The sequence below is a fragment of the Cornus florida genome, unplaced genomic scaffold (assembly GCF_030987335.1).
Source record: "Cornus florida cultivar Cherokee Brave unplaced genomic scaffold, ASM3098733v1 CherokeeBrave_3.0.0_Hap2_Chr06, whole genome shotgun sequence".
Lineage (NCBI taxonomy): Eukaryota > Viridiplantae > Streptophyta > Magnoliopsida > Cornales > Cornaceae > Cornus > Cornus florida.
Window position 1 is genome coordinate 65,695,925 of NW_026775576.1, and position 16,880 is coordinate 65,712,804.

Consider the following 16,880-nt stretch of genomic DNA (forward strand, 5'->3'; position numbering starts at 1 on the left):
TCCCTTGATGTGTGTGCTTGGTCATATTATCTAATTTATCTCTATGTATTCAACACAAATCTCAAATCTCTATTACTTAATTTTTGAAACTAATGGTCCTTGATGTTAGGAGGAAAGGAAATAAAGAGAAATGGATGTGTGCCCTTATCCCAATTCCTAGATGGTAAGAAAAGAGTAAAAATTGCGAGATGTCACTTGTATAATGTGTTTTCTACATATTTTTTTAATTAAGTTAAACGTATTTTTCTACATGTTTATAAATAGTATTAGAGAAAAATGTAAATAATAAAAAAGTATTGGCATGTAATAATTGAAATTATTAGTCTCAAACAAATTCTTTCGTCTCCTTTGATTTTATAACAATTCACTTAATTAGGTGTCTCTGTGGATTATAATAGGCTACTAATATGTTGGAACATGAATTACAATAATGACTAACACTTTATTTTACTATATTTCACTCTTTAAAAGAAAAAATAAAAAGGTTAATTGAATTTTTGGCCACAAGTAATTTCCTTCCAAATCACCTTTAGTAACTATAAATAGGTAACCATAAATACAATTTTTAAAAAAAATTTAAGAGTCCCAATTTTTTTTATACAAAGTCACCATAAATAGCCTCAGTTCGATAATTAATATATTATATTTTACAACATTCTTAATTTAACTTTTTGCACTAGACTTATAAAAATAATTAATTAAAATAAATAAATAAATACTATAAACCCACCATGGATAGATTTGGTAATTCATTTACTTTTTCAATTTAGTAAAAAATATTAAAACTCACATTTAAAAAAAAAACTCAGATTTTTTAAAAGTTAAGTTTTCAAGAAGATAAACTTAAAATAGATTTTTTCTTATATAATCTTATTATTATAATGACAATGACAACTTTACTTGACAGTTTAACAACTGGTCCAATTCCCGTAGAACGAACGGGAATTTAGGCTAATAAAGCATAGTATGCAACACCATTTATCACATGGACAGGCTAAAAAAATTCCATATAAATTTATTTTGGTGCATTTTTTTTTTATTTGATGTTCCAAAAATGACCTAAAGATTTATATCATAAATTTTTAAAAAGTCGTACCATGCTTGTATAAGATAATTTTTTGAAAAGAAAAGAAAATAATAAATCCTTCAGATTTAAAGAATTTTAAATTGATTCTTCGTGAGCGGTCTCCTCACATTATATCAGAGAGCAACGCCCTCACTCACATTCTACCTATTCTACAAGATGCTCTTAAAAAATTCAAATTAGTCAAAGATGAAAATTAGAAAATTAGAAACCGTAACTTAAAATTATTATTATGATATGTGTGTTTGAAATTTTAGAAAAGACAAATTGCGTAAAATAAATTCATGATGAATTGTAATGAAATAAGTACTCCCTCCGTATCGCTTATGAGACAGGATCCTATCCAGAGCTGGAGAGGTTCTGCATAGGTAACAGCCACTGGATAAATGGGACCCACTAGTGGTCTCAATTTAAGTGTCGCTTATAGGACAAGGATCCTATCCGGCGTTGGAGAGGTCCTACACAAGTAACAGTCACTGGATAAATGAGACCCACTAGCGATGATGCAATATCAACTGCTGTTACTTGTACAGGACCTCTTTAGCGCTGGAGAGGATCCTTGTCCGTCGCTTATGGGGTGTAGTAATTTTTAGGGGACCGTCCCAATTTAAGTGTTGTTTATGGGGAGTAGTAATTTTTAAGGTGACATGTGAGACATACATTATTTCCTACTAACTTGCTTTTTTAAGTTTTGAATATTCAAGTTTGAAAATCTTAATTCAAAGGATATATATAAAAATATGTGAAATATGTTGTTTAAAAAAGAAAAGTGGACAATTATTTTAAGACAGACAAAAAAAGAATGACACTTATTTTGAAACAGAGGGAGTATATAAAAGAGGAAAGGTAAAGTGCAAAAAAAAGCCAACCACATAAAAGTGTGCAAAAATAAAAATAAAAATAAAAATAAATAAATAAAACCACTCATACTATTTTAGTGGGTGCATATAAATTGTCAACATTTTAAAATATGTGCAAATAGCTTCTTAATATCTCGGTCAATTTTAAGCAGCTTTTTATATATATAAAAACTTCAAAATGTCATTAATAATCACTCTCTAATCATGAAATCATTGTTTGGCTGTTGGACACCAAACAGCCAAACGGCCACAAATGGATAATTCACACCGAATAATACATAGTATGACGTTACTGGGTTTTGAGAAGCCTACTGGTTTCGTCTGTGTAGATGAATTCCACCTTCTCTCGCTAAAAACACATTCTCTCTCTACAAATTTTCTACATTTTTTTTGCTTCTTTGGCTTCTCTTGTCCTACAACTCACACATATATTCTTTCTCGTCCTACAATTCACAAGGTATTTAATTATATTCCCAGATTATTATACTATTAGGGTTTGAATTTTCTCTCATTATCGTTGTTTGAGCTCTTGTTGCCCTCTCAATTGCGAATTCAGTTGAAGTTGAAATCATCAATGGAAGATTCGGGAAGGAAGAAGAATAGGGTGGTGGTGATTGGAGGGGGAGTTGCGGGCTCTCTTATTGTTGTTCTCATCGATTTGTAAGTTTTTATGCTCTCTACAATCTATTCTTTAAAAGTCCCTTTTTTTTTTTTAATTTAATTTTTTATACTCTGTTGTTAATACTGAAGAAAAATTGAATCGAGCTGAGCTTGCAAAAAATGTTGATTTTTTAGGTAGCTTTGTATTGGAATTTTATTTCCTGTCACATTACTGAATATGTTTGTTTTATGAGGTTTTTGGGAGTAGTTTTTGTTCAGTTACTATAAAATGGGCTGGATTGCTGCCCTCTCAATTTAAACCAGTGTGTTTAATTTTTCCTTTTTCTTTAATTTAATATAGAATTGAGAATAGTGAAAATATTTGTAAATGATGAACTAGGTGGGTGGAGGCATTTTGAGAACGAATTATGCTGTTGCAATCGGCAAGAACGACAATGTTTGGAAAATTAGAAGCGAGTCAATGTGATTAGGCGCAATTCTATATCCTTTTTCAATATTTTTGTTTGCTACACCAATATAATACAATGTAGAACTAAAAGAGTTGAAAGTTATTGATTCTGTACAGCATTTAGTGATTTTGTAAAACCTGACACTCAGTAACAGGAGAAAATATTGATTCCCAGAATTATTATACACGCCTAAGGGATGCTTCATGACTTCTGTTAAATGGAGCACTGTATTTCAAACTACTGAAAGAAGAGTTGCCTGGATGGTATCGGGTGCATCTCATGATACACAACTTGAATCATAACCAAAGTCCCAGGAATTAGTTGGATCCATCATAACTTATTTTGACCTTTTATTTATTTTTTTGTTTCATTTATTAATGAATGGATTCATTAAAACCCCCAAGGGGGACTCTTATGTTCCATGATGTACACACAAGGTGTGGCCCCAAGTGCCATCGCAGAGGCAAAAATTCGTGGTGTAATTTAGCCCTGTGACACAAGGCAACCATACAAACTATATTTTTATCGGTATCCTAAAAGAATCTATCAACAACAAAGAGTTAGCGGTAATTTATTATATACCCACACAGTGAATCTATCAAGTCTGTAACCATTGCACAAATGCGAAATGTGCCCACAAGTCTGTAGCCATTGCATAATTGTGAAAAGATGACCAACAGTCTTTTGATCACTTTTGCTCCTATTTGTTCATGGTCAAGATCCTCCCAAGAACATACATCTGTCCAAAGACAACTACTTTGCAATGCACATTACTGTGTCAAGTAGCTTCCAAGCAAAACCCTCTTAACCGCTACCTCCATTGAATCCACCTCAATGCATCATCTTGTCCACACAATTTGATCATAGAGTGCCCTGGAATGCCACTGTATCGTCCAAATCCTATTCCTGCACCAGCATATGAAAATTGCAATATTACATCCTAAACCTCTCCAAATTCCGAAACCTCGGAGTCTCAAACAAACCATTACAATAGCCTGACGATCAACCAACCATAACTGTATCAAGACCTGGAAAAGGGTTCCTTGGCACATCCATGGTCAAAACATAATATGATTTTTTCCTGTTAACAAGTTTTCAAGAAATAGTAACGATCTTCTTAATACTAAATATTGCTGTATAAAGGACCCAGGTTTAGCAGTGTATTGGAACGAACATTGTTGTTGGATCCGTGAAATTTTTCTAGTCATCAAACTTCACTTAAAATGTACAGACAACATTTTCTGATCCGGGATTTCCATAAATTTGGGTTTTTAATGTCTTTTACTGAAATTTGTTTAGTTTATGAGAATTATTTACAATGAAATAATCAGTTATATATTTTGCAGTCAAATTAGTGGTGAATTAACAAGGTTAGTGAGCGTATCTATGTCATTTGAGCAAGGTGTGGAATTAGTAGAGGAAATGTCAACCATTTCACAATGATGTTAGAAGATCTTGATGTATATATATTTTTCATTCTTAAGGAAAACTGAGAATGGTGTTAATGTCCTAAATTTTTTAGTAGCCCAATTGTATGTAAACGCCATTTAGAGTGGAACAGGGCCATTCATGTGCCCTAATTTAATGCTTCTGTAGGCACTAAAGAATGCTAGGGGCTGGGCTGGGCGGGGTATTAAATCAGGCCATAAATATGCTGTAGGTTGAAATACGCAGGACATATTTTTATTTTATTTTATTTATGGGGCTGGAAATTACTTAAGATTGAGAAGTTGTTTTGGTAGTGATTCGAGATTATAGCCAAGGAATATATGCAAAATGTTGAAGGTAGGTTTTTTTATAGGGTTTTTTAGACTGTAGGAAAATGAAGATTGAATATTGTTTGTCAAGAGTGTTTTTTGCCATTATTGACTTTTAAATTTCATCAAGATAGCCTTATATTTGTTCTGTTCGTCACTTTGGAGTTTGGAATGGACTGTCTGACAAGTTAACTAAGTAGGAGTAATTTGTGGGTGAAGAAAGGTCAAGAACATTGCTTATTTGTGGTTTGATTGGTTAATGTGATAATGCCTCGTAAGGGATCGATATGGCAGTCTCTCTTCCAGTCCCAACTAAAAGGAGAGGCAAAAACTATGAATATGTCGACACCATCGACCTATTTCCTCATATTATCCATAAAATAATTTTTTTATAATCATGTTGTCCAGTAACTTAGTTTCTTTATTTCTTCTCTCTCTCAATGAGGGTGGGGGTATAAGGTGGTGTCGGGAAACTGAGATGTGTTCGCAAGCTCTTATATGAAACTGGGTTGTAGTTGAACAAAATGTCTATGGGTGAGTCATTTGTTTACAACTGAAGATGAAGAAGATGCACTGACATTGGAGATCATATGGAGCCTTTCACTAAAATCAATCACATGGTTAGGTAAATTTCAAATGAGACTTTAATTGACTTAGGTATCTCGGTGGCTTAATTTATTATATAGTTGGACAGCCCATGACCTAAGTCTGAGCATCAATAAACATTTAAATTAAAATAATCTCAAGTATTTAAACAGAGAACTTCAATCAAACCCAAACGTGGATCGGTCCAGCACTTGTTAGAATTTTGAAAATAAAAACAGAATCAAACGATCAAAAGCCCAATCAATCAATCTTGTCAATCAGTGGCTACTGGTGTACTTTGAACAGTTGAACCTGAGGCCCGATTTATTGACCATCTGTAAGCAATCTTATTGATAGACATTTCCTATTTTTCTTAGGATTCCTATATTGGCTATTAACACATGCTTATAGTCAGTCTATGGTGATACAGAGAAAGAGAATTGAGAAATATAGAGAGAAAGAGCATAAAGTTCTGATATTCAATCTAGGGTTTTATATTTTTCCTTCAATGATGTTGGTGTCGGGCCTCTTAGAGCACCCCATAATCCACCATCGGGCACATGCACCATAAAGTTTTGATATTTAATTTAGGGTTTTATATAATCCACCATATTTCATATGTGATTGATAGAACCAAAGTAATGAGTCAAATTAAGTTTGTCAAACATCAATCAGGAGCAGAGGAACAACCGAGGGGAACAAATGTTGTTGATCGAGATGAGTTTCAAGGGAGAATATCGTGCGTGGGACTAGATAAGCGGTAACTAGGTGATTCTAGGGTGTATAATTTGATACCTAGGGTTTTCTATGTAAATCTTGATGTCTGTTTATTTTTGCTCTGTTGCTTATGTGTTTGAACTCACTTGTGATATTGAGACACATGATCAAATTGCATGATTAAAAATTGAACAATTAGAACTGAAGAATCAAAAAAAGCTGTTATTGGCAGTTAAATTCTTCAAGTATTCACTCTCCCCCTAGGAATGAAAATTCAGTTATGCCTCTCTTGCTTGGGTAGGCTCTTGCATCAAGGGCAGGCGAGGGGAGCGGCGTATTTAGAATATGACCTGCGTGTAGGAATGAATGGTTTGCAATTCGGTTATTCCTTTCTTGCTTGGGTAGGCGAGGGGAGCTTGTGGCGTGTTTAGTATATGACCTGCATGTAGGAATGAATGGTTTGCAATTCGGTTATTCCTCTCTTGCTTGGGTAGGCTCTTGCATCAAGGGTAGGCGAGGGCAGCTTGCCGCGTATTTAGAATATGACCTGCATGTAGGAATGAATGGTTTGCAATTCAATTATTCCTTTTGTTTGAGTATTTTTTTTCTCAAAGGGATCTAAGGCAGCGGTTCCCCATCCGCGCAAGGTCTGGTTTTTGTGTCAATTTTGCCCTAACAATTATAAAATCATAACGAAAACATCACATCAACACTAGCTACAATGCGCAGGCGGCAAACACCTCGAATAAAGGAGATAGGTACATGGCATGCCTAAATTGCAATGAAGATACATGCAATTGCAATTGCTTGTTTGCACTAATCCATTTGGAACTGAGGCAGCAAGGGATGAGCACTACCATCCAAACGTGAAAACTTGTGTATACAAGGCCTTTATAAGTGTAGCCTTTTTTTTTTTTCTTTTTTTTTTTTTTTTTTTTTTTTTTTCAAACCTTGTTTCTCATTCTGCAGGAATATGCTCTAGCGCTCATGGCAGCAATTCGTTCGTTTGGTTAGGCTGTTGAAAGGTGCGGCAGCAATCCAAAAATGTTTCTGATCTGATTTTTTAATTTCTCACTTGCATTTATGTTAGTTTATTTTAGGATTAATTACAACGACATCTCATGAGGTTTGATGTATTGACAATCATATATAACTTAGCTATTTTTTTTTGGACGATGACACCATTTGATAAAGTTAAGAAAGACACTCCCAAGGGTGGCCCTTAGAAGATGTGAAAAGACAAGAGTGCCCTCAATATTTAATTCATTTTAACCATAAAATATTAAACATTTTAAAAAGACTAAAACACCCACAGAGCTTAACAACCGCTTCATCCACTTCCTTCCCACGTAAAAACACCATCATACCTCTCAAAATCCACCCAAATCTGAATGTACTATGCAAAATTACCACCTCCTACCAACCAGATTTGGTGCTAAGAAACAATGATTCCATTATCTTCAACCAGACCACGATGGGTTTCAGCGTCATCCGTTCTTGATCTTCTTCGTCCAAACCCAAATACACCAATCTGTAATAAAGAACTTCATGTTCACAAATTTTCAACTAATTAACCTGCACATTTTCAGCTCAAGAGTGAAGACCCCAAAAAAAACACCCTCACACAAACCCTTATTGCTTGCTTCAACTCTAGAAACCTCCCGATTCTCATCTACCCGAAGGTCATGAGCTTCTAATTCCTAAAAAACATGACGAACTCTTCAGGTTTCAGCTTCACTGATCACTCACAGACAATCGAAGCAATAACCACCGAAATACCCTAATTTTGGACTTCAAAGGCACAAAAAACTAAATTCAACAGAAAAACCTTTGAGTAAACCAGATCTCCACACAAAATTGACAGATTCAAGTCAGCAATCGAGCATATTCATAGCTCATTCAAGCTACACATTACACAATAATATTGTTCTCTTCAAAGAAGACTTCCACAGTTCCACGTACATACATATATATATGTGTATACATATATATATGTGTGTGTGAAGGGAGTGAGAATGGAAAAAGACTTGGGCTTTTGCAATAGGTTTGGAGTGATTGAAATGGAAGGTACTGAGAATACTACTGAATGGGGCTGTTTGTGCCTCTGCTTTTACTTTCTCTCTCATCAATTTATCGGACGGTGGAACTTGGGGTTTCTGCGGTGGCGACCCACCCCTCTTCTTCTTCAACGACCGCGAAGACCCACCGCTCTTCTTGTTCAACGACGGCAACAAGCCCGAAGACCCACCACCGGTAATCAACTAAAAAATGAAGAAGACCACTTCCATGATCGGGGTGCTAATCGTCGATTCGTTGCGGACGTCGGCTGATGGTGGTGATGGTGGGTGGTAGTGGTGGCGATGGCTGGCGATGGTGCCGCTCCTCTTTTCCTCTCTGCTATACTATATATATATATATATATGGGCAATAGTGTATATAGTGTATATATGTTAGGGCAAATTTGACTTTTTATGAAATCTGATATTTTACAATAAAAATGAATTAATATTGAAGGGCAATATTGTCTTTTCAAACGTTTTAAGGGCTTGTTTGGATTACAAATATTTGTTGTAATTAACCCTTTATTTTAAATCAAAGTACTGCATTTAAATCAAAGTACTGCTTTGGTTAGGCTGTTGAAAGGCATGGCAGCAATCCAAACTATTTGTGATCTGATTTTTTAATTTCTCATTTGCATTTATGTTAATTTATTTTAAATCAAAGTACTGCTGGATTTTTGTTGGGGATCGCATGACTCGTGGGATTTCAAAACTCTCTTATGTTTGTTTTGTTAAGTGAAAAAACAGGATGTGTTACAAGGGCTCCTTAATAAGATTGTGTCTTGAAATTCATTTGAAATAAAATTTATTTTTATTTTTATTTTTATCCCCTTTTCATATTTCTCCAATGCTTCTCAATATGAGTCAAGTCCAAACAATGTATTCAAATTCTGTTCAAGAAATCCAAAATTGGAAACCCTATTCACTCCTCTCCCCAATCAATCTCCCATGAATAAATATATAAATATAAATCGAAACACTAGAACAGTCCCATCAATCGATCAATCAGCTTCCAGACCCTAACCCTAAATGACTCTATCAATGTCCTTGGATTTTTTAAATTTTCTTAAATTTTTATTTTTTAAAAATAAAAAAGGAAATGAAAACCTAAAACAAAAATTATTTTAAAGAAAACCTAAAAATTATTTTAAGGAAATGAAAACCTAAAACAAAAATTATTTTAAATTAATTTTTGAAAATTTTATATTAAAGGGCATTTTTTTATTATTATTACATCACTTAATGGTGTGTAATTTTCAAAATTTTCTTGAAGTTTTATTTTAAAAATAAAAAGGAAAAGATAACCCTAAAATGAAAATTCTTTTATTTTTTTAAATTTAAGGGACATTTTCGTCATTCGGGTACAGTGTTGCAACAATGTTAGGGGGGTTTTATGTAATTTGTCCTATTTTAAGGACAAGTACACTATTCTATGAGCATTTAATTTTTGAATGTATCCAGCCAGTCAAACATACAAAATTAATTAAATAACATGTAGTTGGAATGTCATCCGAACAGCGGGTCACTACACAACAAGCATATTTTCTCACATGAATAAAGACGGAACAATCTAAGTATGACATTGGCAAATTTGATAGTAATATTTACCTTTTGAGTGCAAGTATAAAAGCCAAGTAAAGCAATCATTCCTTCGCTCTCTTATTTTGTTTGAAGGTTGTCAGCTAGAGTCTTGGCTTCATAGTCGGAGGCTCATGAGAGGGAGAGGAAAAAAAATTTCTGCCGGAGGCTTATGATAAGGAGGGAAAAAATATATATTTTTATGCTCTTTTGTTTGTGTGTCGACCACTGATATACTTCGTGGTTGCATGTCTGTATTTGTTTTGTGGTCTGTGTGTATTGGTCCGTATAATGGATGGGTCTATCCTCCTGTTGTCATTGGTATAGCGAGAGTATTTATTGGACTATTGTGCTTGGCCAACAAGCAATTATTTTTTATAATGTTGAATATGATCCCAAATATTGGATAAAACTTGGAAAATAATTTATTTTAATAATATTGAATATTGTCACGAATCTTGGATATGACCAAAAAGGGAAAGAAAAAATGGAGCCTCTAAGCTAATCCTCGGTGCAAGCAATCTATTGGTGTAAAATGAGTGGGTGGTACATCACCTAAATTTAACTTTTTATTTCCTTTCTTCTTTCTTATTTTATTAACAGTGATTTTATATTTGTTTTACTAATAAGTTGGTATCACATAATTATAGGTTACACCAGGAAACCTTATAATCAGTAGCGGGGATTTGGCTACTTGAGTTGACATATATAATTATTTACTATAACTGTAGTTGACATTATGTTATGATACATATATTACATGCACAATCATGCTAGATACAATTTAATTATTAATATTATATAATATTTTATTATCCTTTTATTTTCCTTATTATATTCAGGTCCTGGCTTGATCTATATTATTAAATATTTATTACATGTATTTTCCCCTTATTCCTTTCATTTCTTTTTATTTTATTATTTTATTTATTTTTGTTATGAACTTGACCTAAGTTTATATTTTATTTTATTACTTTATTTTGCTGTTTATTATTTCTTACTTTTTTTTTATATATCATTCTTACCGTTATGGTTTAGACCACGGGCTGGCGAATGGATCCAGAATGATCAAACGATGGCCTAATCCCTGACCTATACATTCAATTAAATAGTTATTATTATTATTATTATCATCATCATTTAATATTTATTAACTTTTTATCAACTCGAGAGTTTTGACACATTCCGACACAAAGGAAAGGTCCATTTTTTATTTAGAGATTAAATTCAATCCTTTCTCAAGTTGTAATCAAACTTGAACGGGTTAGGGGTGCAAAAATTACGATTTTGCCCCCTGCATTGATGGAGTGCTACGAGTCGCATTACGAACTTGACTCTAGCTGTACCTTAAAGTTTTGGGACGTTCCAGATCTAATAGTGACATCTATTTTATAATCTAATGGTCGAATTTTCTGATTTTCCTAGCTTGGCCAAACTAGTTTTACTGGAATACCCTTACAAATGGGTAGGGGCAAAATGTGGTGTCTACACATGGACTCAACAAACACATAATTGATCAAATCAGATTTTTTGATTCAAACAGTTCTCACTCTCATTTCCTGAAATTCTCTTTCTTTCTTTACCTCCATCTTAGGCAAATTTTTAGCTTTAGAAGTCTTAGGTGTTACCACATTCTTTTTCTTCCTAGAACGCACATTTTTCTTAGCACGAGAATTTTGAGAATGAATTTTAGAAAAATCTTTCTTTTTCTTGTGTGAATTCGTTTTAGCACGAAATTTTTTAGATTTATTCCAATTTTGCTTTCTAGCTTGAAACCTATTTTGTGCAAAGGAATTATAACCATGAAAATCATAAAAAGTATTATCTCTTTTCTTTTTATAATAATAGTGTTGACTATGTCCATTTCTACCACAATAAGAACAATAAAGCACTTTGAACATTCTTAGCATACATAGGCTTAACAAAAACTTTAGGCTTAACAATAAGCACATTTAAGTTCATGGGTTTAACAAAAACAATTTGACCATTTTTACTAGATGAAGCTTTCATTAAAACCTAATCCAATCTGCCCAGAAGTAAAAACAATTAATTTCTCTTGAGATTTTTTCAATTCCAGTTCAAGAAAATTAAATTTGACAATAAAAGATTCTCTAGCAGAATTAGCTTGACTTCCCTCGCTCTCAAAGAATTTTACCTTGTCACGAAGATTTTGAATTTCAGATTTGTTCTCTTCAAACAATTTCTGCTTTTACTTATTCTCCTTCTTTAAGGAATCATTCTCCATCTTCAATGTATCTCTTTCCTTTTTCAAGGCATCTTTAATGCTTTCTAATTCTCTCAACTTCTTAGATTACTCATTGACATCCTTGCTCAATAACTCAAATTGGGTAATATTTCCTACATAAAAAGAAGAATTATTAACAGTATCATCATTAACATGAGCAATAAAAGCAATAGAAGCATCTTTTTTATTTTTCTTATCTTTCAATTTAGAATGATCTCCTTTATTACAATTTATATTCTTTCTATTTTTAAGGAACCTTCTAGAATTTTTAGACATAGTGAAAATAATTTTTGAAATAAATCAAAACTTTCCATAAAGATCAACTTAATGTATAGAGATTGGCTTTGTACCAATTTATGAGTCGTATGCAGCGAAATATTTAGAAAGTTTTGTTTATTTTAAAAACACATCTTGTGTTTTTCTAACTTTCTTTATTTTAGCAGTTAATAAATTAATATCATTCAATATAAAATAAAGTAAAGTAAAGTTGAGATGACACCAAGATTTTTAGTGAGGAAACCCAGTTGATAAAATACGTCAACTAGCTGTTTGTGTGGGAAAAATCTTGTGGACTGTGTAGTCTAAAGTAAACCGATCCACTACGCTTGAAACAAAGTACACTAAACTTTGACTCTGGCTTACACTCTATCGTTCTACTAAATACCAATTGCTAACAATCCTTTGGCTTTGTGACTCCCCGTCCAATAGCAACTTGACCTCAGGCTTATACTTGATATTTGTAGAAGAGGAGCAGGTAGATTAGACAACACTCCACGAATGCTCCAATCCTTTCAAAGTGTGATCGCTTTTACTTCTGTTATTCAATCGTCTAAATTCGATGTAAAAGTATATATGCTTTTGTCTGATTGATGTAGATGCAATTGTATGATCACAATCAGGATTTGAACACCACAACTCTAAACTCACTATGTGTTTAGGTGTATGTGTTCCTGAAAGATGACAGAAATCTTTTGGATTTTTTACAAGACTAATCTTCCTAAGGCTTTTAAAAATAATGAAGTTGTAGAACAAAAGCCGTAAATAAACCTATGTGTATGACATGGTTTATATAGAGGTTTGCAAAGTCCTATTCTTTCTAAAAATAAAAGAAATTTCGTGCATAGGACTTAGAAGGAAAGTTGGATCAAAAAGGAATCAAACAGAACAAAGAAACTGAAAACCTTTTGCTGTCATGACTTCTGAAACCGGTTCCCAAATCTTGGTACCGGTTCACAAAAGACAGAATGGAGTTCTCTTGAATCTCAGCTTCTGGAACCGGTTCCCAAATTCAGGTATCGGTTCTCACTTGACAGAATTCAATTTGAACTTGAATTTTCTGTTTTTGGAAACTCTGGAAAATATACCATATAGGTATTTGTGTCCTAAGTGGGAAACGATGTCCTGATGTGTTATTCTTTCCTTTTCGATGATCAATAGTACTTTCCTCTTCTTAATAACCTTCGAATTCTGCAGTCAATGTCGATTCTAATATGGTAACTAAAATTACAACTCGACTAGGACTTTTATTACCGAAATATGCCAATTACAAAAATATATCTCATATTCCTTTGTCACCAAAATATGGCTCCTAAGAGTGAACGATGACCTGCGATGACAAAAGTTGTCACCATAGTTTCAAAGATTCTGTCTCCAACACTGAATACCCCATCTTTTTGAATTATCATGATTTAATTTCCTTTAATTTGGGCAAACCCATATAAGAATTTGAAGGTGGGAAACCATGAAAACATGGAAAATAAATTCAAATTAGGAGATACATATTTGTCTTCAGAAATTTATGGTTGCCCGATTAAGATAGTCGCACGTTCGATCAGTCCTCGGAGATTTGGAGATCATCGGTGAGTGAAACCTAAAAAGGACTGGTAGAATGGAGAAAATGAAGTTAATAGATCAATTGGGTTTAATAATATAAATAAATACAGTTTCGTCTTTAGTGAAAACCCTTTTTAGTAATTTGAACGTTTACTCGTTTTGTATTATTATTGTAAAGGGAATTTTGGAGGGCATGTTCGTATTTTTACCTATCCCATTTTATTTAGAGGACTATAAGTCTTTCATTACTCATTTTACATACAACAACTACACTATAATTATAAAGGACGTAGTTATAAGCTAAGGTTTGAATGCAGTGTGAGGTCATTCATATATGAGATTTTAAACAATAAATTTGATGATGTTTATGATTTAATATTTTTTGACAATTGGTGTCTTGTATAATGAGGGCAGGGGATTATAAGAGAATGTATTAGAAGTTTCGACTTCTCATATAAAAAAATATAGGTTCAAAATTTTCTGTGATCCAATTTAAGGATAATTATGGATTGGTAGAACAGGGTTCTGAAATAGAACTGACGAGTTCTTTAAAGTGAACCTAAATTGCTGTTTTGATTAAAACATCCAATTAGTGCGAAATTGCTATAATTTTGGTTAAATACGAAGTGAGAGAGAGAGTAAATGATGAAAGATAAATAGAAGTAGAGAAGGTAAAGAAACCAAGAGTAAAAAGCAATCAATCTCTCAAATAAAGCTTATGAATAATTTAATTGAGATTGAAAATGGTACTTTGCGGGCAAGGTTAGAGAGAGAGACAGGAGAGAAGTCCTAAGGCAACGTTTGCCTTGCCGTTGATCATGCTTATTTTTTGAACTACAGTAGATTTTATTTTTTAAAATTGACGTGGCCAAATACTGTCCGTTGATAAGAGGAGCCGGATCCTTGACTCAGATGGCAACCCGTTAAAAGCCTAACAGTACTGGATATCCTTTGACTGGCCTACGTCAAGGCAGCTACGCTTCACGTGATTGATGTCAGCCTTTTGTTTTGAATGAAACCCTATTGTATCTATCTACTAATCTAGTTTGGGCAGGGCGCGCGAGAGAGAGAGAGAGAGAGAGGTAAACAATACCAATTACCAAGACAAACACCGAGTTAGAGCATTTCCAATCTTAAATGTCATTTCGGTCGTCAAATTTATATTCTGAGAGGGATTATAATGTTAAAATATTATATTTTAATAATTTGACTCCAATAATACATTTTATCCAAAATACTATATTTTAATAATTCTTACTCTCTATTAAACCAAGTCCAACTCACTTCTAACTTTTTAATCATACGAGTTAATTTCGAAAGTACCTTCCCATCTTAATCATTCATTGCATTACGTCCCACATAATATTTTTAGGGCAAATCATTTCACCCTCCCCAATCACCTCCATCTTTATTCTCGTTCTGGACTCTGAACTTGCCCTTACCCACACATACACATATACATATTACATGCATAAAGCCACACACACACACACATATACATATAACAAAATAGTGATTTGCAAAAAGAAAATTATTGCAGCCACCACTACCACCCTTAACCACCATCATTTCCCTGTTTAACCTTTATTCTGTCTACCCAACACCACCGACTGCTGCCACCGCTCACCCCATCTTTATTTCTCTCTCTTCACTCACCACCGTAACCACCACCCCCACAACCACCAACCTCTTCTCTTAATATGAGTTGCTATATATATTATTTATCCATATACATGCATATATATATAAACATATATAAACCTCTTCTCTCGATCTGGGTGTATACGAATTAGAATTTTCTGTTTAACGATATGGGATCTATTCCCTAATTCACACTCAATTTGATCTAAGTCGTCAATTTCACTCGCATCAATTCGAATATTCACGATGATTACCATCAAATTGGGGGAATTTTGAGTTCGATTTTGTGGACGAACTTGTTCGAGCCTCTGATTACTTCGAAGATCATGGCCTGGAAAAATCCCTAGTCTGATCAAGCCCTCACTCAAATCTGTTGCCATCACCGTTGGAAAATCAGTGCTCCGTTCGCCTTCTCTGCCGTCGCCGCTACTTATAAACCAAAGAAGTCTCTCTCTCTCTCTCTCTCTATGCAACTGCAAACTATAAAATCTACAAGAATCAGAAGTTCAAAACCCATATATTTTCAGTTTATCTATTTGTTTGCAGGAATCAAAAGCTCAAAACCCATATCGGCATATCATTTCAGATTGTTCAAAAAATCAAAACCCATATCCGCATATCATTTTAGGTTGTTCGAAAAATCAAAACCCATATCTTTCAATTTCAATCGCCCGCTGTTCCAGTTCGGGTTTGCCGTTCGCAAGCTTCAACCGTTGTCTCTCAACTCTCAAGCTTGCCTACCTCTCTCTCTCTGCAACTGCTAACTCTCAAGCCGGATCTGTAAATGCCATCTTCGACCATGGATAAATTGGAATCATTGAATTGAGAGGGAGAGATTGAAGTCAGATTTTGTATTGAGAGTTAGATATACAAACATACACATATATATATATATAGAGAGAGATTGAAGTCAGATTTTGGAAATAGCAACAAACTTGTCCTTGCAGATGAGAGGGAGAGAGAGAGATTGTTGAAGCAACCAGTCGGAAGAGGGGAGGAACATAATGGACAGTCTTAAAGCCGTTCCAAACGGCGTCGTACAGAGAGATTTTTTGGCAGCTCCTATATTTGAGAAAAAATATAATATTCTCAAAATTTGAGAGCACAAATGAAAGCCCGTTAGGAAGCCCATTTTCTACACCTCTCTCAAATTTTGAATTTGGCAGTCCAAATGAAAGGTGCATGGCAATCCAGTTCTCTATTCTATTCCCCAAAATCTACTTCTTCCCTTTGTCTCTCTCTCTCTCACTATGCGAAGAAGAAACCAGTCCACCTTGTTTTATCAGACCAATCAAAGATGAGAAATCAGAATGTAAAAATGAGGGCGTTTTGACATTCTGAAAATGATGAGAAAAATTAGGGTTTTGAAATCATGCAAAAAAAAATTATTTTTTGGATTCTTTTGGTTTTCTCTATTTTCTTGCTTACCAAACACAGTACAAAGGGTCTG

The 16,880-nt window shown here is 33.8% G+C and overlaps 1 long non-coding RNA gene across 1 annotated transcript; it reads left to right on the top strand.

The window, feature by feature from the left end:
- The first annotated feature begins 1,656 nt into the window (after window positions 1-1,656).
- On the top strand, window positions 1,657-3,200 carry LOC132311791 (uncharacterized). The gene is made up of 3 exons (XR_009483107.1): window positions 1,657-2,401; window positions 2,501-2,604; window positions 2,945-3,200. It is a non-coding gene; the product is annotated as an uncharacterized LOC132311791 (long non-coding RNA).
- The last annotated feature ends 13,680 nt before the right edge of the window (window positions 3,201-16,880 follow it).